This window comes from Scyliorhinus torazame, chromosome 7 (genome assembly GCF_047496885.1).
Source record: "Scyliorhinus torazame isolate Kashiwa2021f chromosome 7, sScyTor2.1, whole genome shotgun sequence".
Taxonomy (NCBI): Eukaryota; Metazoa; Chordata; class Chondrichthyes; order Carcharhiniformes; family Scyliorhinidae; genus Scyliorhinus; species Scyliorhinus torazame.
This window is the reverse complement of record NC_092713.1, coordinates 91,030,638-91,055,952: the sequence shown is the minus strand read 5'-3', so window position 1 is coordinate 91,055,952 and position 25,315 is coordinate 91,030,638. Positions and strand designations below refer to the sequence as shown.

General features: G+C 50.6%; 1 long non-coding RNA gene across 2 annotated transcripts in view; it reads right to left on the bottom strand.

Annotated features, from left to right (window-relative positions):
• Window positions 1–22,500: 22,500 nt before the first annotated feature.
• The window catches only part of LOC140427304 (uncharacterized), a 52,977-nt gene continuing 50,162 nt past the window's right edge, over window positions 22,501–25,315 (bottom strand). For both annotated transcript variants that reach the window (XR_011948454.1, XR_011948455.1), the window contains exon 3: window positions 22,501–24,351. This is a non-coding gene — a long non-coding RNA (uncharacterized lncRNA). The remainder of the gene's footprint in view (window positions 24,352–25,315) is intronic.

Here is a 25,315-nt window from a genome sequence, read left to right as displayed (position 1 = left end):
CGGCAATTCTTCTGGGTCTCGACTTCCAGTGCAACCTCCAGAATATTACCCTGAAGTTCGATGACCCCTCTCATCGTCTGTAGCCTCTCGAACCTTAGGGTCACCCCTCCCTTGCTCTTCGACAACCTCACCCCAGACTGTAAGCCCGTCGCCACTAAGAGCAGACGGTACGGTGCTCGGGTCATGACATTCATCAAGTTGGAGGTACAGCGACTCCTGAGAGAAGGGATCATAGAGGCCAGTAACAGCCCCTGGAGAGCTCAAGTGGTAGTTGTCAAGACTGGGGAGAAGCACTGGATGGTCATCGGCTACAGTCAGACCATCAACCGGTACACGCAGCTCGATGCATACCCCTTCCCTGCATATCTGATATGGTCAATCAAATTGCGCAGTACCGGGTCTTCTCCACCGTGGACCTGAAGTCCGCGTACCACCAGCTCCCTATCCGCGCGGAGGACCGCCAGTACACTGCCTTCGAGGCAGCTGGCCGCCTCTACCACTTTCTCCGTGTTCCCTTCGGCGTCACCAATGGGGTCTTCCAGCGAGCGATGGACCGAATGGTGGACCAGTACGGGCTGCGGGCTACATACCCGTACTTAGATAATGTCACCATCTGCGGCCATGATCTGTAGAACCACAACGCTAACCTCAAGAAATTCCTCCACACTGCCCAGCTCCTTAACCTGACCTACAACAAGGAGAAGTGCTTTTTCCGCACAACCCGGCTAGCCATCCTCGGCTATGTCGTGGAAGACGGAGTCCTAGGGCCCGACCCTGACCGCATGCGCCCCCTCACAGAACTTCCCCTTCCCCACAGCCTAAGGTCCTCAAACGATGCCTGGGGCTTTTCTCCTACTATGCCCAGTGGGTCCCCCAACTACGCGGCCAAAGCCCGCCCACTTATTAAAACCACTACGTTTCCCCTGACGGCTGAGGCCCGCTCGGCCTTCGGCCGCATCAAGGCCGATATCACTAAGGCCGCCATGCACGCGGTGGACGAATCCATCCCCTTCCAGGCCGAGAGCGATACGTCAGACGTCGCCCTGGCTGCTACCCTCAGCCAGACGGGCAGGCCAGTAGCCTTCTTCTCTAGAACCCTCAATGCTTCCGAGATTCGACACACCTCTGTCGAGAAGGAAGCACAAGCCACCGTGGAAGCTGTGCGGCATTGGAGGCATTACCTAGCTGGTAGGAGGTTCACCCTCGTTACCAACCAACGGTCGGTAGCCTTTATGTTTGACAATGCACAACGGGGAAACATCAAAAATGATTAGCTACTGAGGTGGAGGATCGAACTCTCCACCTACAGCTATGATATCCAGTATCGTCCTGGGAAGCTTAATGAGCCCCCAGATGCCCTTTCCCACGGTACTTGTGCCAGCGCACAAGTAGACCGTCTGCGGGCCCTCCACAATGGCCTCTGTCACCCGGGTGTCACCCGGCCTTTCCATTATATCAAGGCCCGCAACCTGCCTTACTCCATCGAGGAGGTCAGAACCATGACCAGGGACTGTCAGATCTACGCGGAGTGCAAACCACACTTCTATCGGCTAGACTGAGCACGCCTGGTAAGGGCCTCACGCCCCTTTGAACGCCTCAGCATGAATTTCAAAGGACCCCTCCCCTCCACTCACCGTAACGTGTATGATGCGACCATCAATTCACTCGAGACGGGAGTAGAAGTAAACTGTGGCTTTAATCAACTTAGAACAGTGCCTGCCTGCGACTGATCCAATACTGAGAACCACCTACAGGTCAACTGCTCTTTATACCTCCCTTCAAGGGGAGGAGCCATTGGCACAGCCCATACAGGCCCCAACATGTTCCCCTATGGATAATGCCATACAATGGGCCATAGGGGAAGCCCACAAGGGCAACAGCATAGCACAGATACAAATACAAGGGCAACAGCACAGATACAAATAAAATGGTGGATTATTGGCATAATACATTCACCACAGTGTACTTCCTCAACATCTTCCCTTTTGCCATCCCATGCCCTGACATGACCTCTGCCACAGTCATCAAGGCCCTGAGCAGTGTCTTCACCTTGCTCGGTTACCCCAATTACATCCATAGCGATCGGGGTTCCTCCTTCATGAGTGATGAGCTGCGTCAGTTCCTGCTTAGCAAGGGCATCGCCTCAAGCAGGACTACCAGCTACAACCCCTGGGGAAACGGACAGGTGGAGAGGGAGAATGCGACGGTCTGGAAGGCCATCCTTCTTGCCATACGGTCTAGAGGTCTCCCAGTCTCCCGCTGGCAGGAGGTCCTTCCTGAGGCGCTCCAATCCATCCAGTCGTTTCTTGCACCGCTACTAATGTGACCCCCCCACGAGAGGATGTTTGTCTTCCCCAGAAGGTCCACCTCGGAGGTCTCGCTCCCGACCTGACTGGCGGTTCCGGGACCCGGCCTCCTCCGACGGCATGTGAGGACTTATAAGTCGGATCCTCTGGTCGAGAGGGTTCTTCTTCTCCATGCGAATCCCCAGTACATCTACGTGGCTCACCATGACGGGCGGGAGGACACAGTCTCCCTTCGGGATTTGGCACCCGCAGGTTCTCCAGCGACTGTGACCGGCGCTCCCGACCCTATTCCTCCCCTCTCTACTACTACTCGACCCAACCCTATACCCCCTTCCCCCATTGCTGCCCACCCGTCTAGGAATACAGAAGCTGTCTTGCTCCCGGACACACCAGCCTCAACACTTCCGCCGACTACGATGCCCACACCACTGCCGGAACTGAGGCGGTCACGGCGGATAATCAAGGCCCCTGTCAGACTCAATCTCAGACGCAACTTGTTCACTTCACCCCCGCCAGACTTTTTTTAAAACAGGGGGTGAATGTGGTGAAACCACTGTGTTGTATTGTGCTGCCACGGTATTATGTGTTGTACAGTATTGCCACTATATTACATGTTGTACGGTTTTGGCTCTGCCCGTGGCTCCTCCCCCTAGGGCCTGGGTATATAGGCTGCCGACCTTTCACACTGCCTCATTCTGGGGCACACTGCTTGTTCTGTTGTAAGCCAATTAAAGCCATAGTTAATTCACTCTGCGTTCTCCGTCTTGATGGCATATCAGGTTTGTCAACCATTTTCTCTCGGGAACGGGGCAAAAAGGTTTAAAAAACAAGAACTCTAGCGGGAACTTCCTTATGTGTGACCTTCTCCTGCATGCCACCTCCGAAAGTCCAGAAAGGTGCCGTCCAGCGAGCCAGTTGTGCTGGCAACCTTAGTTCTGCACAGTCACTCCCAGGCCAAATCAGGAGTCTCTACCAGAAAGGAGTCAGACTTCATCAGAAGCTGAGGAGCACCACAGCTTTCCTCACTGAATAGTCGTCACCCTCATGCCTTGAATAGTGCCCCCTGACAGTGCCAGTAGAGACCCATCACCCTGATGTGATGTAACGTAGATCCTTGGAAGTGGAGGAGGGAAAAGGATGGTCAGGGAAGAGGGTGGTCGGGGAAGGGGGTGTGTGATGTGCGGGGTGGGTAGAGTTGATAGACACATAGCCTTCTCTTCAAGTGCCATCTAGCGAGCCAGTTGTGCTGGCAATCTTCGCTCTGCAGAATCACTCCCGGTCAGATCAGGAGTCTCATACTCGGCTGCCATCCACTCATCCAGATAGTTACTCTTTGGCCAAGAGAGGGTCCTTAGTGGTGAAGCCCTGCTTCATATTTGATTGTTGGCAGCTGCCTCTTTGGTGCTGTTGCACCTAGAGGACAGTGCACTGTTCAGGCATCAAAGGTTGCAGGTCATCCAGTCCACAAATCATCTTCTCAGACAGGCCACCTGTTCTTTCAAGGAGGCACATGAAAACTAAGGGAGCATGAAGTGTTCTCACAACTAACCAGGCTAATCCCTACTTTGAGATAACCTTCAGCTGTGAAGCTAGAGGCTGGTTATAGTTAAAGGGCTGTGAAATGGAATGTGAACACCTATGTACAAAGGTAGTGAAGGAGGCAGACTGCAATATTGAAAACTCTTTCCAAGGTCTAACCAGAACTTTTTAGAATTGTGACATAACTTCCACCCATCTGTATGTCAACCTCTTTAAAATACAGTTAAAATTTCATTAGCCATTTTGATTATATTTTGTGGCTGTCCATTGGTAATTAATGAGTTCTGAACATTGAACTCTATATCTGGGCATGCTCATTCGCAGTTCCTAGATTCTCGTCATTTGGAAAATACTCAGATTTGTCCTTTTTAGCTCTCGGGTGGATGACCTCACATTTCCTCAAATGGAACTCCATCAGCCCCATTTATGCCCACATAGTTAATGTGTCAATGAACCTTTACAACCTTCTGCTGATGTGCACTTTCCAAGGGCCGGTGCAGACTCGGTGGGCCAATGGCCTCCTTCTGCACTGTAAATTCTGTAAATTCTATGAAAACACAGAGTCCCTTGGAAGCTCAAGGGGGGTGAAATGGACTTTCATAAGACAAGCTGCAACATGGCTTTGTCCTGTGAGGGTTTGGTAGGCCTGACAGGCTGCTACTATGGTTGCCCCTGTTAAGGGTCTCCACAATGTTTAAAGATGGCTTGAATGCCTCACATATGCAAACCACTCCGCCGGACCAGAGGCGACCCCTGACCTGGTCCCGTTCTTCCCCCGGAACAACCCAGCCCCCTTGACGGGCCCCCCACTCCCACACAGGACTACAGTGCCCTTGAGCTGCATGCCAATGAATGAAGAGGGCTATTCACCTCCTCGCTCCCCCTTGATTCACATTGTGCAGGTTCACATTTTTGTAAAGGAGCACCAAACAACACTGCATGACTTCTCGCCCAGGCTGTGGGCAAAGGTGACTCCCGAGAGGTCGCTGCATTCGATTTTAATCTTGTTTCCCAAGCAACACGGTGGGAAAATCACATCCATAATTGTTAGGCAGTCTTTGTTCCTAAATATTTTATATTCCTGCTGATTCTTCCTGGCACAAATAAATAATGGATGTAAAATGAAAGTAATGACCATTACAGTCTGCAAGTGTAAGGAGCCATAAATCAGCTGTGCCTGCAGGTGGGCCTTCTAATCTATATGCAATATGAACAGAGGGATACTGGGTGTACTCAATGGCGGAGACATTGAGTGCTTTTAAACAGCAGCCACCAGTTTTAAGAACTATGGCACACTCAGACTATTAATCTGTGAAATATATTTTGTTCTCATGATCTCAAAATGATCTAATACACCAACTTGCTGAATTTTCCACTAGAGGCAGAGTGACTGTGCCCTCAATCAGTTATAAACTAATGACAAAGCCAGCATTGGTCTGTAAAGTGTGCATCGTGTTTAGCAAACCTGTTCAATTTTTCTGGAATTCACTAAAATGATAGGTAAGAAATGTATCTGGATGGTACTCATTTGCACTTTGAGAAAGCAGTCAGTAGGTTTCTGCGTAAGAAAGTTTTGGCAAAAATGAAAGAACATAGAATTGAAGGCAACTAATTGGTATGGATAGGGGATTAGTAAGGAGGTGGAAGACAAGGACCTGGGATAAATAAAATGCAATCAACTTGACAGGAGCTGATTCGTGTTGTCCTCCAGGGACCGGCACAAGAGCCACAGCTTTTTATTATTTTATACTTAAGGAAGAGAGAGTCATATATCCATGTTTGCGATCACACAAGTGGAGCAGAAGGTTGTAAAGGTTCATTGGCACATTAACTGTGGCTGATGGAGTTCCACTTGAGGAAATATAAGGTCATCCACCTTAGAGCTAAAAAAGACAAATCTGAGTATTTTCCAAATGATGAGAATCTAGGAACTGTGAAGGAGCATCAGATGTCCACATATCGAGTTCAATTTTCAGAATTCATTAATTACCAGTGGACAGGCACAAAATATAATCAAAATGGCTAATGAAATTTTAACTGTATCTTAAAGAGGTTGACATACAGATGGGTGGAAGTTATGTCACAATTCTAAAAGGTTCTGGTTAGATCTCACTTAAATTACTGCATTCAGTTCTGGGCACTGCACCTTGAGAAGGATATATTCATCTTCAAAGGGTTGTAGCACAGATTCATTGGAATCATTTTGCAGCTAAAGGGATTACATTTTGGGGATAGATAGTCAACACTAGGTTTGCATTCCCTTTAGAATAGAAGATTAAGGGCTGATCTATATGAGACGTTTAAGACACTGGGTGGGACTTTCCGCACTCCCCATGGCCTGTTTCACGGGAGGCCATTGGCCAGTGAGAAGATCTTCCAGGCCCACTGTTTTTAACAGGGCTTTCCAATGTATGGACCCCCCCCCACTGCTGGGAAACCCGTGGCGGAGCTTCACCATTGGCGTGACCAGAAGATCCCACCGGCAGGAATGGCTGGAAAATTCCAGTCATTCAAAGTATTTGGTAATTTAGATGAGAGGTGAAAGTGTGAGAAATTGGTTTGCTTGGCACAATGCAGGCCCGAGTAGTTAGCAACCTGCAGCGCGGCCCGCCCTGGGGAATGAAAATAAGTCTATGCACCACTATGCAAATACATTTTCCCCAAACTATTTCCTCTGGTGAAGGAGTCAAACAAAAAAGGAAATCTAACATTAAAATTAGATCTAGGTCATTCAGGGACGATGTTTTTCCACACAAATGGACTGGAAATCGGGATCTCTTCTCTCAAAAAGCTCAGCCAATTATAAATTCTGAGGTCGATGGAATTTAAAAATATGTATTTTTATTCAAGGCTTTTCAACAAAACATAAATATACAAAATATCAAAAGAACAACAAAAGACCATCACATCAACCCACCCAGAACCCCAACACTCCAGCCCTCTAACACTGACCCCAACCACCTCCCTTTTTTAAGAAATCAATGAATGGTTTCCATGTCCGAATGAACCCCTCTATCAACCCCCACAGAGTGAACTTGATCTTCTCTAACAGCAGGAATTCTGCCACATCACACAAAGCCTTGGCTTCTGTGGCTCTGAGTCCCTCCAACATAACAAAATCCGTCTCTGGGCTATCAGGGAGGCAAAGGCCAATACGTCAGCCCCTCTCTCCCCATATTCCCAGGGCTTCCGATACCTCAAATATCGCCACCTCTGGACTGGGGACCACAGTCACTCCCAGAACATTGGACATAACATCCGAGAAGCCTTGCCAGAACCCCCTCAAGTATTGGGCACACCCAAAACATGTGGACATGATTCGCTTCCCCCCCTGCGCACTGACCACATCTATCGTCCAACCCCTCAAAAAACCTGCTCATCCGCGCCACCGTCATATGCGCCCTATGCATCACTTTAAACTGAATGAGTCTTAACCTCGCACACAAGAAGGAAGCATTCACCCTCCGCAAATCCTCAGCCCATGTCCCAGCCCCCAGCTCCATCTGCAACTCCTTCTCTCAATTGCGCTTAACTTCCTCCACCCAAGCACCCTCCCACTCCATCAAATCCTTGTCAATATCCAAAACCTTCACCTCCCTATTTTGTCCTCCGACAGAAGCTTATCTTGCAGCATCGGAGGTGGCAAACCCAGGAAAGCTGACACCTTTCTTCTCACAAATTCCCAAACCTGCAGGTACCTAAACCCATTCCTCTTAGGCAACTCAAACAATTCTTCCAGCCCTGCACGTTTGCCCCAATAAACAGGTCCCTGAAGTACTCAATCCACCCCTGCCGTCACCCCCGGAAGCTCACATCCAGACTCGCCAGCACAAATCTATGGTTATCACAAATAGGCACCCACAATGACATAGCCTCCAACCCAAGTGCTGCCTACACTGCCCCCACATCCTCAGAACCGACACCACCATGGACTTACATAATACCTGGCTGGCGAGAATAGCGGAGGCGCCAACAACAAAGCCCTCAAGCGTGACTCCCTATGCGATGCCTCCTCCACCCGTCCCCAAACCGACCACTCTTCCACGGCCCATTTCCTCACCATTGCAATATTTGCAACCGAATAATAATTTATCAAATTCGGCAATGCCAGCCTTCCCCCCAACCTCCCGCTCCAGAAATGCCCGTCACACCCTGCCCACACAAAACCCGAGATCAACCCATTGACTTTTCTGAAAAACTACTTAGGGACAAAGATGGAGAGTTTCTGAAAAGCGAACAGAAATCTAAGCAGCACCATCATTTTAACTGTCTGCACCCGCCCAGCCAATGACTACGGCAAAACATCCCACCTCCTAACATGTCTTATCCCCTCCAGCAATCAAGCCAAATTCAATCTGTGCAGCTGGGCCCAGCTCTGCGCCACCAGGATACCGAGGTATCTAAAGCTCGTCCCCACCACCCAAAACGGCAGCACCCCTAACCTCCATTCCTGCCCCCTAGCCTTGATCAGGAACACCTCACTTATTCCCATATTCAATTTAGACCCAAAAACCCGTTAAATTCCCCCCAAATCCCCATGATACCACAATGCAACCCAACGGGTCCGAAATACATAACAGCAAATAATCTACGCACAACAAAACCCTATGCTCGACGCCCCACCCCCTTCCCACGAGGGCATCATAATCACGTTCAATAACCTCCGGACATTTGCTGACAACTTCCTTCCTTTCACAAAGCCCACCTGATCCTCTCCAATCAACGGCGGCACATAGTCCTCAATCCATGACGCAAGCACCTTCGCCAGTACCTTTGCAACTACATTCAAAAGCGACATCGGGCCGTATGACCCACACTGCCCCAGGTCCTTATTCTTTTTAAGAATCAGGGAGATAGAAGCCTGCGACAAAGTAGAGGGGTGTTCCCCCCTCTCCCTCGCCTCATTATACATCCTCACCAGCAGTGGCCTCAGCTCCACCCAAAACCTCTCATAAAACTTCACTGGGAACCCATCTGGACCCAGGGCCTTCCATGATTGCATCACCCCCATGCCACCCATCATCACCTGCAGACCAATCGGAGTTCCAGGCCCTGCACCTGCCCCTCCTCCACCTTGGGAAACTCCAACTTCTGGTCATATACCTGTAAGCAATATCATAGATGGCTGGTGGTGCGACCTCCAATCAGCAGGTGGCGGCACAGACACGTCATGCGGTCTCACGACAGAGATCACGTGACAAGACATTCCAATATAAGTAGGGGCATATCCGGTTATCGGCAGATGGTTATAAGATGTACAAGTGGATAGTCGTGCCTAGGGTAGTTACAGAGGAGTAGAAAGAAACTCCATGATAACTTGCTCTGTAACAGATTGTTATTTTACCACGTGTGATTCAATAAAGATCCTGTTTTGGACAATTCACAAGTCGTTTGGTAGATATCGAACACCGAATACAACACAACCCATCCAGGAACCGCCTCATCCCCTTTACCCGCTCGGGGGCTCTGACTCGTAAAGCCTCCTATAAAAGGCCTCAAATACCCCCATTCATCCTCTCCGGATCCGTCACCATCCAACCCCCTCGTCTCTCACTCTACTAATCTCCCTAGTCACTGCCTGCTTCCTCAACTGATGTGCCAGCATCCTACTTGCCTTCGCCCCGTATTCATAGACTGTCCCTCTGGCCCTCTGCAACAGCCCACCGCCACCCCCACCGACACTAACACAAACTCCATCTGAAGCTTCTGCCTCTCCTTCAACAATCCCTCCTCTGGCACAACCGAGTACCTCCTATCCACCCTCAAGGTCTCCTCAACTAACCTTACTCTCTCATCGCTCGCCACTCTCTCCCCCTGCGCCTGAATTGAAATAAACTCCCCCCTCACTACTGCCTTGAGTGCCTCCCACAATGTGGTGGCTGTGACCTCCCCTGTATCATTCACCTCCTCATAACCCCGAATGGCAGCCCTCATCTGCTGACAGGCCCTTTCATCCGCTAACAGCCCACATCTAACCGCTACTGCGACCGTTGGTCCTCCCACTGGACCACCCGCAAATCCACCCACCCAGTGTGGCGTGTGGTCAGAGTCCACAATTGCTGAATACCTCGAGTTGGCCACCCCCACCAGAAGAGCCTTATCCATGATGAAAAAATCAATCCGTGAATACATCTGGTGCACATAGGAGAAGTATGAAAACTCCCTCGCTCCCAGCCTCCCCAAACTCCAGAGGTCTGCCCCCACCCCATGTGCTCCATGAACCACCTCAGCTGCCTAGCCACTGCCGTCCTCCTCAACAACTCCGGGCTCGACCAATCCAGGCTTGGGTCTAGGACTGCATAAAAATTCACCCTCTCCCGATAGTCAGCCAGTGTGTATCCAAATCCGGAATTCATCCCAACATCCGCATCATGAAATCCACATCATGCCAATTCGGGGCATTCACATTAACCAGGACTACCGGCATTCCCTCCAGCTTCCCACTAACCACCACATACCTACCCCCCGGAACGGCCACAATTCTCCTCACCTCAAATGCCACCATCTTAATGATCAACACCTCAACCCCCCCTCGTCTTCATATACAGCCCCGAGTGGATCAGCCATACTCCTCCCAGGGCCAGCCCCCGATCTGCGTTACACTCCCCTCTCGGCCCACCCTCGGATGTCCACGCCATCTCTCTCTTCCCAAATGCACCACACCAGCCACACCCATGTCAGCAACTCTCCTCCCTTCCCCCCACCACCCCCAAACAAACAACCTTCCTCCTGGCAAACCCCCACTTTACTCCTGTTAATTAGCCTGCCCAGCTAGCATGGTGGCTCCTGTCCAAGGCCTGTAACCTCCCCAAACCCCTCCAATCCCCCCTCCTCCCAACCACCAACAAACAAAGAAGAATGAAAAAAACCACTCACCATCGCCGATTCCCCCGTCGAAACCCATCCCAGACATTTTACCACAAAACCAAAGCTCCTCTCCAAAGTTCAGTGTCCTCACACTCCCCCCAGTACATGGTCTCCCATAAAGCCCATCGCTCCCTCCGGTGAGTCAAAATAATCTTTCTTTTGATAAGTCACCCACAAGCGGGCAGGGTACAAAACCCCAAACTTCATCCCCTTCTTGAAGAGGGCAGACATTACCCGGTTGAACCTGGCTCATCTCTTCACCAACCCCACCCAGGTCCTGCTAGATCTGCAGCTCACTCCCTTCCCAGGTGCACCTCCTGGTCTGCCTTGCCCATGACAAAATCTTCTCCTTGTCCAACAAGGGGTGCAACCGCACCACCATCACCCTCGGCAGCTCTCCCACCTGTGGCTTCCTCCTCAATGCCATGTACGCCCGATCCACCTCGAGGGGCCGATCAAAAGTACCCCCCCCCCATCAACTGCCCCAGATTCTTGACGGCCTCCGCTCCCTCGATACCCTCGGGCATCCCGACTATCCTTAAATTCTGCCGTCTGGAACTATTCTCCAGGTCCTCCAACTTCTGTGTCAGCCTCTTCTGGCTGTCCACCACCATCCCCAACTCCGCTTCCAGCGAGGCCATCCGCCCCTCATGCTCCCCCACCACCTCGTCTACCTTCTGTATCACCATGCTCAGAGCCTCCAGCCTCTGCCCCCTTGCTCAATCACCCCCTGAGCGGCTCCACCATCTTAGCCGGGTCCTCTGAGGCCTCCTTCTTCTGCTGCTGGAACTTATTATTTAATAACTCCACCAGTTGCTCCGACAACCACCGGGCGGGCAGCTCTGCCCCCTTGCTCGCCTCCAACTTGACCTGTGGCACACCACAAGTACTTGCTCCAACTGCTCTCTTTCGTGTCGCACGTCTCATGCTCTGATCCATGCACCAGACACACCAGAGGAGTATTACCTTGCCTGGGCATTCACACAACATTCGCCCTCAAAAAGATCCTTATACAGATCGGAAAGGACCAACAAAATCCACCTGGAGTGGGAGCCACCAAATGTGCAACCACTCACTCCATGGATGCCATCGGAGGTCCAGGTTGAAGGATTTTTGCCAGGCAATTGTTCTCAGGGTTATGGAACCAAGGCAGATAGATGGAGTTGAGGTACTAACCAGCTATGATCTAAATGAATAGCAGAAGAGCTTTGAGGGCCTGAATGGCCAAATTCTCTGCTACTGTTCCTATGTTCCTTAAAGGGTCTTCATGAAATATTAATGGGCACTTTTTCTGTTTGCGACCGCACAATATTGTGATGTAAAATACATTGGAACACATTGGAGTGAATCTTATGAGTTTGTGTCCCTGTTGTATTATTACCTGCATCATATTCTATCCAAGGATAGAAAATTGTTTTGCATCAGAATAAATCTGCAGACTTGGCAATTCCTGACTCCGGTTCCTAATGGACAGAGAGGTCAGTGTGTTAAAAGACATAAAATTGACCTCACTGCAGCATCATTAACTCCTGGTATTGTGATGAGTAATGCAAGGCACTCCCCCATGCTTTGCTAAATGCCTAAGGTGGTGCCAATCAATAAATTTACACAGCCAGCAGAGACAGGAGACATGTGTTCCATCACTCGGTGATGTATTATAGCCACTTCACAGGGGTATTCGAACAGCTGGCTAAAGCACAAAGTAAGTATTTTATATACTTGAATTCATAAATGTTTCCAGCATTAGGCACCTTTATTTGCTTAACTTTAATAAATAAAAATAGTAAGGAACACTGTCATGAGTGCAATGATTTCAAAGCTTGTCAATGGAACAAATTTGGCAAAGAAATTCCCATACTTATAAGAGTTGCATTTTAATGTGTGTCTTCAACCCCCACTGCTCCTGCCCATTCCCAGGCTGGTCATTCTAAGCAGCGATTTCAACTGTATCATCATGGTGACTGGATGGTCTGACAGAGCTGTCGGCAAATGGAGTGCCACATCGAGACTCCTGATGGAAATGGCAAAAAACACCAAGCTACACAATGTTGTCAGCAATCATGCAAATTAAATGGTGTGCAGGCACACCTGGTTCAGCCGGACAGGTCCGTCAGTTTCAGGATAGACTTCTTGTTTGTGCCGTGAGCGTTCCCGGTCTGATCCACTGATATCAAGTCGGTGTTATTCCCTGACTTGGTATGGACAGTTACATCTGTCCTTGAATAGACCTTCACTGTAACCAGCAGCATGCTGCTTGACAGCTTCATGGTCCTCAGGGATACCATTGTCAATATGCAGGACCCCCACCCCCCCACCTCCCCCCCGCAGGGTGGTCTCCTGCATCATTAGCTTGGAGCAGGAGAAGGCGTCTGACAGAATATAGTGCACCTGCATGATGGATGTGGTCCTCAAAATGGGGTTTGGGGACGGTATCCGCAATTGCATCCAATTGCCTTACATGAACATCAATAGCACAATTTCCATCAATGGGTTGGAATCGGAAAGTTTTCTGACCAAATCTGGAGTCAGACAGGCTGCCCTCTCTCTCCTGTCTTTTTCATGTGTTGTATTAAACCGGAGTTCAAAAATAATAGTAATAATTGGGGAATTTAATTACCCTAATATCAATTGGGGTGCAATCAGTGTGAAGCACACATAATTCTTGAACTGCATTCAAGAGAACTTTTTTAACCAGCACAGAACAAGGCCAACGAGAGGAAGCACAAGCCTCATTTAGTCCCCGAACATGAGGGTGGGCAAGTGGATGACATAGCAATGGGGAACCATTTTGGGGATAATACAGTTTGATCATTATGGAAAGGGACAAAGAAAGAACAAGAGTAAAAATTCTAAATTTGGAGAAGACAAATTTTAAAAGAGGTGAACTGATGAAATGTAACTGTATACAGCTGGAGTCTGCACATTCGCCCTGTGTCTGCGTGGGCTTCCTCCGGGTGCTCCGGTTTCCTCCCACAAGTTCCGGAATGCGCATGTCTTTGTTGGTGCCGGCGCAACTGCGCATGCGCGGATCCCGCGGCGCACAGGTCACGCCGGGATCTGCAGCTGGAGCAGCGCGAACCGCTCCAGCGCCGTGCTGGCCCCCTGTAGGGGCCAGAATTAGATGTGGGAGCAGCCGGTTCACGCCGGCGTAAAACGCGATGTCGTTTACGACGGCGTGAACACTCTGCTGCGGGATTGGAGAATCCCGCCCATTGTCTCTAACTTCACGAAGGAGAGGGATGATGCAGACATTCTAGTTAAAGAGGAGGAGTGTTTGACTCCCGGTGTTGGATGTAACGGAGCGATCGCACATGTGGGAGCTCCCGCCGGAGATCACGGTTTAAGCTCTTTTTGCCTGGCCGGCAATGGAACTCAGACCCAAATTTTTTAACTCGATGGTTTAGGTGTCTCACAGTAAGGGGATGCACAATCGGTACCAAACTAGGCAACAAAAGGAGAAGGAAACAGCTTCAAAAATGGCAGCTTTGAGTGCCTTGGTGGAGAAGAAAATGGCAGAGGCGACTACTGTGCCAGGGGCCATGCCCCCTAACCTTTGAAATGTTAGTTTTGGCACTCCAGAAACTGCGTCAAGAGGTCTCTGGGGAGCATGAGAAGCAGCAAGGTGTGGAACTACAGGAGGTAGGGGTTGCTCTGTTGAGGCAGAGCAACCAAATCTATTCTCTGGAGGTGGAAATGGCAATGGTGATAGCCGACAATAAGTTTGAGGGCTACGCTGGATGACCTTGAAAATCAGTGAAGAAGGCAAAATCTAAGGGTGGTCAGAGGGGCTGCAGGGCCTGAACCCGATAAAGTTTATGGCGCAGTTACTCTGGAGGATGGTGGGGGAGGGGAAAATGGTGGCCCCTCTGAGATGGATTGAGTCCACAGGTCATTGAGGCAGAGGTCTCATGCTGGTGAGCTGCCTTGTGCGATTATTGTGTGGTTCTACAGCTACCAAGAATTTTTTTTTTACAGAGGCAAAGGGGCATCGGAGTAACAGATGGAGAGGCCACACCATGATAATATACAGAATGTTGGAGTGGAGCAGGCCAGGAGGCATGCAGCTTTTTACAAGGTCAAGGCAGCACTGTACCGTAATAAATTTGGCATGATTTATCCTGCACGCCTTCGGGTGACCTACGAGAAAAAGGACTACTACTTTGAGACTCCAGAGGAAGCAAAGGCGATCATCAAAAGAAATGGACTAGGGTTGAAATAATTGTATTTTGTGTGGGTTGAAGGATGTTTGTTCGGGGGTGGGTAGGTGAATCAATCTGGTGAACCCCCTCTGAACCGCCTCCAATGCCACCACATTCATCCTCAAATAAGGAGACCAAAACTGGACACAGTACTCCAGATGTGGACTTACCAACACCCTATACAATTGCAACAGCACTTCCGGTTGCGGCTATGCGGAGCTAAGCCGCACATTCGGCGGCTCCCGCTAAAACGGACTTTTGGGCTCTCCAGAGGAGCCACAACGGAAGCTTTTCGCCGACTTCCAGCGTGGGAAGGTGATAGCAAGGTCCACCCCCCATAGTATATGGATTGGACCAGGAGCGCAGCGGTCAAAAAAGCGTTTTTGGAGCAGCGAAAAGTGCGAGGGAGAAAACAAGATGGCGGCGGACGGAGATCAAGCGGCATGGGTGCAGGAGCAGCAGGAGTTTCTCAAGTGCTGCTTTGAGGATTGTATAGGGTGTTGGTAAGACCACATCTGGAGTACTGTGTCCAGTTTTGGTCTCCTTATTTGAGGATGAATGTGGTGGCATTGGAGGCGGTTCAGAGGGGGTTCACCAGATTGATTCACCTACCCACCCCCGAACAAACATCCTTCAACCCACACAAAATACAATTATTTCAACCCTAATCCATTTCTTTTGATGATCGCCTTTTCTTCCTCTGCTTTGAGGAGCTGAAGAAAGAGGTGCTGGCACCAATGCTGATGGCGATCAAGGGGTTAGTGGAGACCCAGAAGGCCCAAGGGGCGGCGAACCGGGAGGTGCGAGAAAAAACCACGGAGAACGAGGATGAGATCTTGGGCCTGGTGGTGAAGATGGAGACACACGAGGCGCTGCACAAGAGGTGGGCGGAAAGATTCGAGGACCTGGAGAACAGGTCGAGGAGGAAGAATCTTTGGATTCTGGGTCTCCCTGAAGGAGTGGAGGGGGCCGATGCCGGGGCATATGTGAGCACGATGCTCAACTCGCTGATGGGTGCGAAGGCCTTTCTGAGTTCCCTGGAGCTAGAAGGGGTTCATCGGGTCCTGGCGAGGAGACCCAAGGCCAACGAGCCGCCAAGGACGGTAGTGGTGAGGTTTCACCGTTTCGTGGATAGAGAATGTGTCTTGAGATGGGCCAAGAAAGAGCGGAGCAGCAGGTGGGAGAACACGGAGATCCGAATCTATCAGGACTGGAGTGCAGAGGTGGCAAAGAAGAGAGCTGGTTTAAATCAGGCCAAGTCGGTGCTCCATCGGAAAGGGGTGAGGTTTGGAATGCTGCAGCCAGCGTGATTGTGGGTCATGTTTCAGGATCAACGCCACTACTTCGAAACGCCTGAGGAGGCTTGGACCTTTATACAAACTGAAAAGTTGGACTCAAACTGAGGGTTTGTGGTGGTGGGGGGGATGTCGGTTGTATACAGGGTTTTAACTATGCGTAGGGAATGTTCCACGAGTTGGGTGATGGATGGGGGAAGAGATCTGATGGGGAGACTGTGAGAGAATGTGGGCGCCGGTGCTGGAGGGAGGGGAGGCCCGGGGATGGGGGAATTGAGATAAGGCCGCAACAGGAGCGGTGCCAGAGGGGGCGGGGCCGGCTCAGGAAAGTGCGGGCTTTTTCCCGCGCTAGGGAAGGATGGAAGGGGGGGGGAAGGATTGCTGGGGAGGGGGGATTCCCACATGGGGGGGGGGGGGGTCAATGGGACGGCGGGGGAGGCCGGGGTCAGCAGGAGTCAGCTGACTTACGGGAGTGTTATGGGGGAGCAAAAGAGCTAGATACAGATCTAGCGGGGGGCAAGGGAGGGGGGTGAAATAGGGTTGCTGCTGCATTGGCCGATGGGGAACTGGAAACAGAAGAGGTGGTGGGGGCGGGGGGCCCCCGTCTGGGGGACTGGAGAGTGCGGGAGGCGCGGGCACGGGACTGGCCTAGAAAAGGAGATGGCTAGTCAGCAGGGAGTGGGGGTGGGGGTGGGAAGCCCCCCAATCCGGTTTATAACTTGGAATGTGAGGGGCCTGAATTGGCCGATTAAGAGGGCCTGAGTGGTCGCGCACTTAAAGGGACTGAAGGCAGACGTGGTCATGCTTCAGGAGACACATTTGAAGGTGGCAGACCAGGTCAGGTTAAGAAAGGGATGGGTAGGACAGGTATTCCATTTGGGGCTGGATGCGAAGAACAGAGGGATGGCAATACTGGTGGGGAAGCGGGTGTCGTTTGAGGCCAAGAATATTGTAGTGGACAATGGCGGTTGATACGTGATGGTGAGCGGTAGGTTGCAGGGGGCGTGGGTGGTATTGGTAAACGTATACGCCCCGAACTGGGATGATGCTGGATTTATGAAGCGCATGTTGGGGCGGATTCCGGATCTGGAGGCAGGAAGCGGTGGTCAGGGGAGAGTTAATCTCCATCAGGGCTCACAGGGAGAAGGGAGAGGACAGGGAAAGGGAGAGGTTAGTGGGGGAGATCCTAAGGGTAGACAGGAGATATGCAGAGGCCCCCGAGGAGGAACTACTCAGGGAGAGGCGAAGTCTCCAGACGGAATTCGACCTGTTGACCACAGGGAAAGCAGAGGCACAGTGGAGGAAAGCACAGGGGGCGACGTTTGAGTATGGGGAGAAGGCGAGCCGGATGCTGGCACATCAGCTCCGTAAGAGGATGGCAGCGAGGGAGATAGGTGGAGTTAAGGATAGCAGGGGAACTACAGTGCGGAGTGCGGTGAAAGTAAATGAGGCATTTAAGGGCTTTTATGAGGAGCTGTACAGATCTCAGCCCCCCGCGGGGGAAGAGGGGATGCGACGATTTCTAGATCAACTGAGGTTCCCGAGGGTGGAGGAGCAGGAGGTGGCTGGTTTGAGGGCGCCAATTGGGTTGGAGGAGCTGGTTAAAGGACTGGGGAGCATGCAGGCGGGGAAGGCCCCGGGGCCAGATGGGTTCCCGGTTGAGTTTTACAGGAAGGATGCGGACCTGTTAGCCCCGTTGCTAGTGAGGACTTTCAATGAGGCAAGGGAGGGGGGGACCTTGCCCCCGACAATTGAATGAGGAATGTCCAGTGTGTCGAACGAATGTGTGACCTGAAATAAAAAGGATAAATCTTCTTGTGTTATTTTGCATCCCTCAGGTAGATTAGTAAGCCATCTCTCTGATCCTGAAGCGGGACAAGGTCCCACTGCAATGTGGGTCGTATAGACCGATCCCGCTCCTCAATGTGGATGCTAAGTTGCTGGCAAAAGTGCTGGCTACGAGAATTGAGGACTGTGTCCCAGGGGTGAGGACCAGACGGGATTTGTAAAGGGCAGGCAGCTAAACACCAATGTGCGGAGGCTCCTCAATGTGATTATGATGCCCTCGGTGGAGGGAGAGGCGGAGATAGTGGCAGCTATGGACGCGGATTAAAATGATGGCCCTCCCGAGGTTTCTTTTTGTGTTCCAGTGCCTTCCTATTGTGATTACCAAGGCCTTTTTTAAGCGGGTAGGTAGGAGCATCATGGGTTTTGTGTGGACAAACAAGATCCCGAGGGTAAGGAGGGGGTTTCTGGCGCGTAGTAGGGACAGGGAGGGCTGGCGTTGCCGAATCTGGGTGACTATTATTGGGCAGCCAACGTGGCGATGATCCGTAAGTGGGTAATAGAGGGAGAGGGGGCGGCATGGAAGAGGTTGGAGGTGGCGTCCTGCAAAGGAACGAGCTTGAGGGCACTGGTGACGGCACTGCTGCCGCTCTCGCCGACAAGGTACACCACGAGTCCGGTAGTGGCGGCAACGCTAAAGATCTGGGGCCAGTGGAGACGACATAGGGGCGCTATGGGAGCCTCGGTGTGGTCCCCGATCCGGGAGAACCATCGGTTCGTCCCAAGAAGGATGGACGGGGGGTTTCAGAGCTGGCATCAGGCAGGGATCAGAAGGATGGGGGACCTGTTTATAGACGGGACGTTTGCGAGCCTAGGGGCGCTGGAGGAGAAGTTTGGGTTACCCCTGGGAAATGCGTTCAGGTATATGCAAGTGAGGGCGTTTGTGAGGTGGCAGGTGAGGGGATTCCCGTTGCTCCCGGCACAGGGGATTCAGGACAGGGTGATTTTGGGTGTATGGGTCGGAGAAGGCAAGGTTTCGGTGATATATCAGGAGATGAAAGAAGAGGGGGAGGCTTTGGTAGAGGAGTTGAAGGGCAAGTGGGAGGAGGAGTTGGGGGAGGAGATTGAAGAGGGTATGTGGGCTGATGCCCTGAGTAGGGTTAATTCCTCTTCCTCATGTGCCAGGCTCAGCCTGATACAGTTTAAGGTCATTCACAGAGCGCATATGACAGGGGCGAGGCTGAGTAGGTTCTTTGGGATGGAGGAGAGATGCGGGAGGTGCTCGGGAATCCCGGCGAATCATGCCCACATGTTCTGGTCGTGCCCGGCACTAGATGGGTTCTGGAGGGGTTTCGCGAAGACTATGTCCAAGGTGGTGAAAGTCCAGGTCAAGCCAAGTTGGGGGCTAGCATTATTTGGGGTGGCGGACGAGCTGGGAGTGCAGGAGGCGAAAGAGGCCGGTATTCTGGCCTTTGCGTCCCTGGTAGCCCGGCGGAGGATCTTGCTCATGTGGAAGGACGTGAAGCTCCCCAGTGTGGAAGCCTGGATAAATGACATGGCAGGATTCATTAAACTGGAGAGGATAAAGTTTGCCTTGAGAGGGTCTGCGCAGGGGTTCTTCATGCGGTGGCAACCGTTCCTAGACTATCTCGCGGAGCGTTAGAATGAGGTCGGTCAGCAGCAGCAGCAACCCAGGGAGGGGGGGTGGGGGGGGAGGAGAGGGGAGGGGGGTGTCTCTTTCGGGGGAGGAGGTAGTTGGGCGGGCGGGGGAGGTTTTTTTTTCCTCGGGGTACTTGTAAAAAGCATATGGGAGGGTTATTATGTGCGGGAGAAACCCATTGTATAAGTTCTGTAGTATGTTTGATTGATATGTTTATGTTTTGTTCTGTTCTTTTCTCTTTCTCTTTTCTGTTACGGGGGGGGAGTTTAATTGGTTGAAAATTTTTGTTTGAAAAACTTTGAATAAACATATTTTTAAAAAAACAATTGCAACAGCATATCTCTACTTTTATACTCCAGTCATTTTGAAATAAACTCTAACATTCCATTTGCCTTTTTTATTACCATAAAACTATAAGATCATAAGTCATGGGAGCAGAATTAGGCCACTCGGCCCATCGAGCCTGCTCCGCCATTCAATCATGGCTGATATTTTCTCATCCCATTCTCCTGCCTTCTCCCCTGATCCCCTTATTAATCAAGAACCTATCTATCTCTGTCTTAAAGACACTCAGTGATTTGGCCTCCGCAGCCTTCTGCAGCAAAGAGTTCCACAGATTCACCACCCTCTGGCTGAAGAAAGTCCCCCTCATCTCTGTTTTAAAGGATCGTCCCTTTAGTCTGAGATTGTGTCCTTTGCTTCTAGTTTTTCCAACAAGTGGAAACATCGTCTTCACACCTACTCTATCCAGGCCTCGCAGTATCCTGTAAGTTTCTATAAGATCCTCCCTCATCCTTCTAAACTCTAACGAGTACAGACCCAGAGTCCTCAACCGTTCCTCATACGACAAGTTCTTCATTCCAGGGATCATTCTCGTGAACCTCCTCTGGACCCTTTCCAAGGCCAGCATATCCTTTCTTAGATACAGGGCCCAAAACTGCTCACAATACTCCAAATGGGGTCTGACCAGAGCCTTCTGCAGCCCCAGAAGTACATCCCTGATCTTGTATTTTAGCCCTCTCGACATGAATGCTAACATTGCATTTGCCTTCCTAACTGCCGACTGAACCTGCATGTTAACCTTAAGAGAATCGTGAACAAGGACTCCCAAGTCCCTTTGCGCTTCTGATTTCCTAAGCATTACCCCATTTAGAAAATAGTCTATGCCTCGATTCCTGTCTCCAAAGTGCATAACCTCACACTTTTCCACATTGTATTCCATCTGCCACTTCTTTGCCCACTCTCCTAGACTGTCCAAGTCCTTCTGCAGCCCGCCTGCTTCGTCAATGCTCCCTGTCCCTCTACAGATCTTTGTATCATCTGCAAACTTAGCAACAGTGCCTTCAGTTCCTTCTTCCAGATCATTAATGTACCTGCATACCGACTTTCTGCGATGCATGAACAAAGACATCCAGTCGCATTTTGAATCTGCTTTCCATTTAGATAATAACTTGCCTTTCTATTTTTTCAGCCAAAATGGATAACCTCACACTTATCCATATTAAGCTCCATCTGCCAAATTTTGGCCCAATATCCTGGCATGTCTATATCCATCTGTAAAATCTTTGGAATCATAGAACAATATAATCCCTGCAGTGTAGGGAGGCCATTCAGCCCATTAAGTGTACACCGACCCTCTGAACGAGCACCTTAACTCGGCCCACTCAGCCACCCTATTCCTGTAACCCCATAACTTCACCTAACCTTTGGACACTATGCGCAATTTAGCATGACCAATCCAAGTATGGTTTGGGGGCCTGTAATTATTCCTACCGAGGAGTTTTTTCCCTTGTTTATTATTTCCATCCAGATTGATTCACCATTTTGGCCCTTGGTGCCAATGACATTCTTAATACAGCCTTGATGTCATCTTTCATCAATAAAGCAGCTCCACCTCCTGTTCCATCCTGTCTATCCTTCCAGAATACTGAGTCCCCTTGGACATTCAACTCCCAGTCTTGGTCCTCCTGCAATCATGTTTCAGTCATCCCCACCAAATCATACCCACGTGTCTCAATTTATCCTGTCAGCTCATTGACCTTCTTCTGAATACTGTGTGTATTTAGGTATAAGGTTTTTAAATATGTCCTAATGATTTGTTTTTCCCTTGCAGGATTTTCTTGTGCACTATACTTTTCATAATTTCTGACCTCCTTTATTAATCTCTGATAACACACAGCCTCATCCCCAACTTTCACTCCCACAGCCACTTTCCATTTTGATTTTTTTACGTTTCCTTTCCACTCCGTTGTCATTAGACTGGCCCTGCCTGTTCATCCTATTAACCTCTACCTTCTCCTCACATGCTGACCCCCCCCCCACCATTTGCGAGTTTAAAATCCTTGTGACCACCCTATTTATCCCTTCTGCAAGAACACTGGTCCCAGATCGGTTCAGGTGGAGACCGTCCCAACGGCACTGATCTCTCCTGTCCCAATACTGATTCCAGTGCCCCATGAAATGGAACCCCTTTTTCCCGCACAATTCCTTTAGCCACATTTTCTTATCCCTATGCCAATTTGCAAGTGGCTCAGGTAGTAAACCAGAGATTATAACTCTTGAGAACCTGTTCTTTAATTTTGTTCCCAGTTCCTGATAATCCCCAAACAGATCCTCTTCCCTAGTCTTGCCTATGTTGTTTGCCCCAACGTGGATCACAACAACTGGATCCTCCCCCTCCCACTCCAATATCCTTTCAAGCCGGTTAGAGATTTCCCTCACCCTGGCACCGGGCAGGCAACATGCAGTGCGGGACTCTAAATCCTGTTTGCAAAGGATGCTATCAGTTCCCCTAATTATAGAATCCCCTGTCGTGTTGGGTGTTGCACTATACAAACGAACCAACACGGTTGTAGATGGTACAACTCTGTTTTATTATTCTTGATAACAACAACTGTTAGCTTCTGGCTGTGGTTCGTACTTTACCAGTTAACCTGTGGACCCAGCCCTAGCACTATCTTAGAGAGGCACTCAGCACATGGTGTATGTCTGAGTGGCCGCTGTGAGCTCTGTGCTCGAAGCTATCTCCTGCTGGAATGGCGGGAACTGTGGTGTTCCCTGTTTTATAGTGCGTGTGCTCTCACTGGTGATTGGCTGTGATGTTGCGTGTGTGTTGATTGGTCCATTGATCTGTCCATCAATGTGTGTGTGTGTTTGCACCATGATATGTTTATATGAATATCATGACATCCCCCCTTTTCACAAGAATATGTGCCTATATGGTAATAAATATTGGTGTGTACTGCGTGTAGCTGAATATGTGTGTGCAATATCTACAACATGTACATGAGGCTAAACTATATACATAGGAAGATGTCAGGTGCAACATAGCAATGAGGTTGTACCATAAACAAAACAAGTGCAATCATCAAATTGCGAAAGAGAACTCCTGGAACGACAAAAAGAGAAACACATTCACATTGTTGCATAACAATTCAGTGATTCCAATGTGCAAACAGGCTCATAAGTCCAGCCTAGTAGGTGGACAACGAATTTGGGTTGACCGTTAGGGTGGCACACCATTCATCATCCGGATTAACGCTGTGCACTGGCATCGGCAGGTGGGTCCTACTTGGGGACATCCGATTTCTGTCAATTACCGCAACGCGGGAGGCTTCCCGGTTGTCAGTATCACCGGTCTGTACATCGTCAGGGTATGACTCGGTGTATGGAGGCTGAATGGCCCGCGCGTCCCTGCGAGGCTGGCGTAATTGGGGAACATTGGCAGGTTGAGCTGCTTGACAGCAGGCAGCGTAGTGGCCCACCTTGCCACAGCGGAGGCATTGTCGATTTTTTGCTGGACATTGCCGCTTTAAATGTTCGGATCCACAGTTGCCGCGCGTCGTGCCGTCATGGCGTTCGTTGCACCACCGTGCATGCGCAGTACCGTCCTGCGTAGAGCGCGCCTGCGCGTCACGTCCCTCTGCGTCGACGTCTCTTTTGCCGTGTACAAGTGCGGGAGGCCGCGGAATGCGCGTGAAATGGCCGCCCTCGTCTGGGCCGCGGGCCGGGAGGAACTCGATGGACTGGACCCGCTCGGCCTCGTAGGATCCCTGCCTCGCCGATTCAGCCGCCTGGAATTGGGATTACCGGCTGGTCACGTTTTCGTGGAGGACGCAGATTTCGATGGCGGTGGCTAGGGTGAGGCTCTTTATTTTGCGGAGCTGCTGGTGTAGGGTGCCCGAGGTGACCCCAAAAATTATCTGGTCTCGAATCATGGAATTGGAGGTGGCCTCATAGCCGCAGGACTGCGCGAGGATACGGAGGTGTGTCAAATAAGATTGAAAAGGCTCATCCTTACCCTGCAGGCGCTGCTGGAAGAGGTACCTCTCGAAGCTCTCATTCACCTCAACGCTGAAGTGTTGCTCAAGTTTTAGAAGGACCGTCTTGTACTTCGTCTTGTCCTCGCCTTCCGCGAATGCCAGGGAGTTGTAGATGTGGATGGCGTGTTGCCCCGCTGTGGAGAGGAGGAGGGCGATCTTCCAGGTGTCCGATGCATTCTCCCTGTCTGTGGCTTCTAGGAAGAGCCGGAAGCGCTGTTTAAACAGCTTCCAGTTGACGCCGAGGTTTCCAGCGATTTGGAGCGGCTGCGGCGGGCTGATGGTGTCCATGACGCAGGATCGCGGATCTCTGAAGATGTGCAGGTAGGTCTCACAGTTGCTGGGTTCCAATCCTGGTACTATGTCGTGTTGGGTGTTCCGCTATACAAATGAACCAACACGGTTGTAGATGGTACAACTCTGTTTTATTATTTTTGATAACAACAACTGTTAACTTCTGGCTGTGGTTCGCACTTTACCAGTTAACCTGTGGACCCAGCTCTAGCACTATCTTGGAGAGGCACTCAGCACATGGTGCATGTCTGAGTGGCACGCTGTGAGCTCTGTGCTCTAAGCTATCTCCTGCTGGAATGAACGGGAACTGTGGTGTTCCCTGTTTTATAGTGCGTGTGCTCTCACTGGTGATTGGCTGTGATGTTGCGTGTGTGTTGATTGGTCCGTTGATCTGTCCATCAATGTGTGTGTGTGTTTGCACCATGATATGTTTATATGAATATCATGACATCCCCTACAACTACCACTTGTCTTTTTGTTCCCCCCGCTTGAATGGCCTCCTGCACCACAGCATAGTGGTCAGCTAGCTCATTCTTCCTCCAGCCCTTTTCCTCATCCACACAGGGAGCAAGTGCCTCATACCTGTTGGACAAGGCCAAGAGCTGAGGCTCCTCCATTTCTGAATTCAGGATCCCACTACCTGCCTCATTGACAGTCACACCCTGCTGTCCCTGACTACTGGCTAAATTTGAGGTACTTAATTGACAGGGTGTGATCACCTCCTGAAGCAAAGCATCCAGGTAGCTCTTCCCCTCCTGGATGTGCCGCAGCGTCTGAAGTTCAGACACCAGCTCATCAATTCTGGCTGGAATTCCTTGAGCAACACACATTTGCTGCAGATGTGGTCACTGCAGCTCGTAATGGCGTCTATCAACTCTCACACCATCAAGCGCATCGCCTGCCCAGCCACCTCTACTTAGTTAATTAATTAATGAATTAGTTTTGCAGTGTTTATTCCCCCCAAAATTTGGCACAGATTCCCTACCAGCCAATCAGGTCACAGCTTTCCTTTCAGCTTCAGTGGAATCCCCGATACTCACCGTTCCGATGC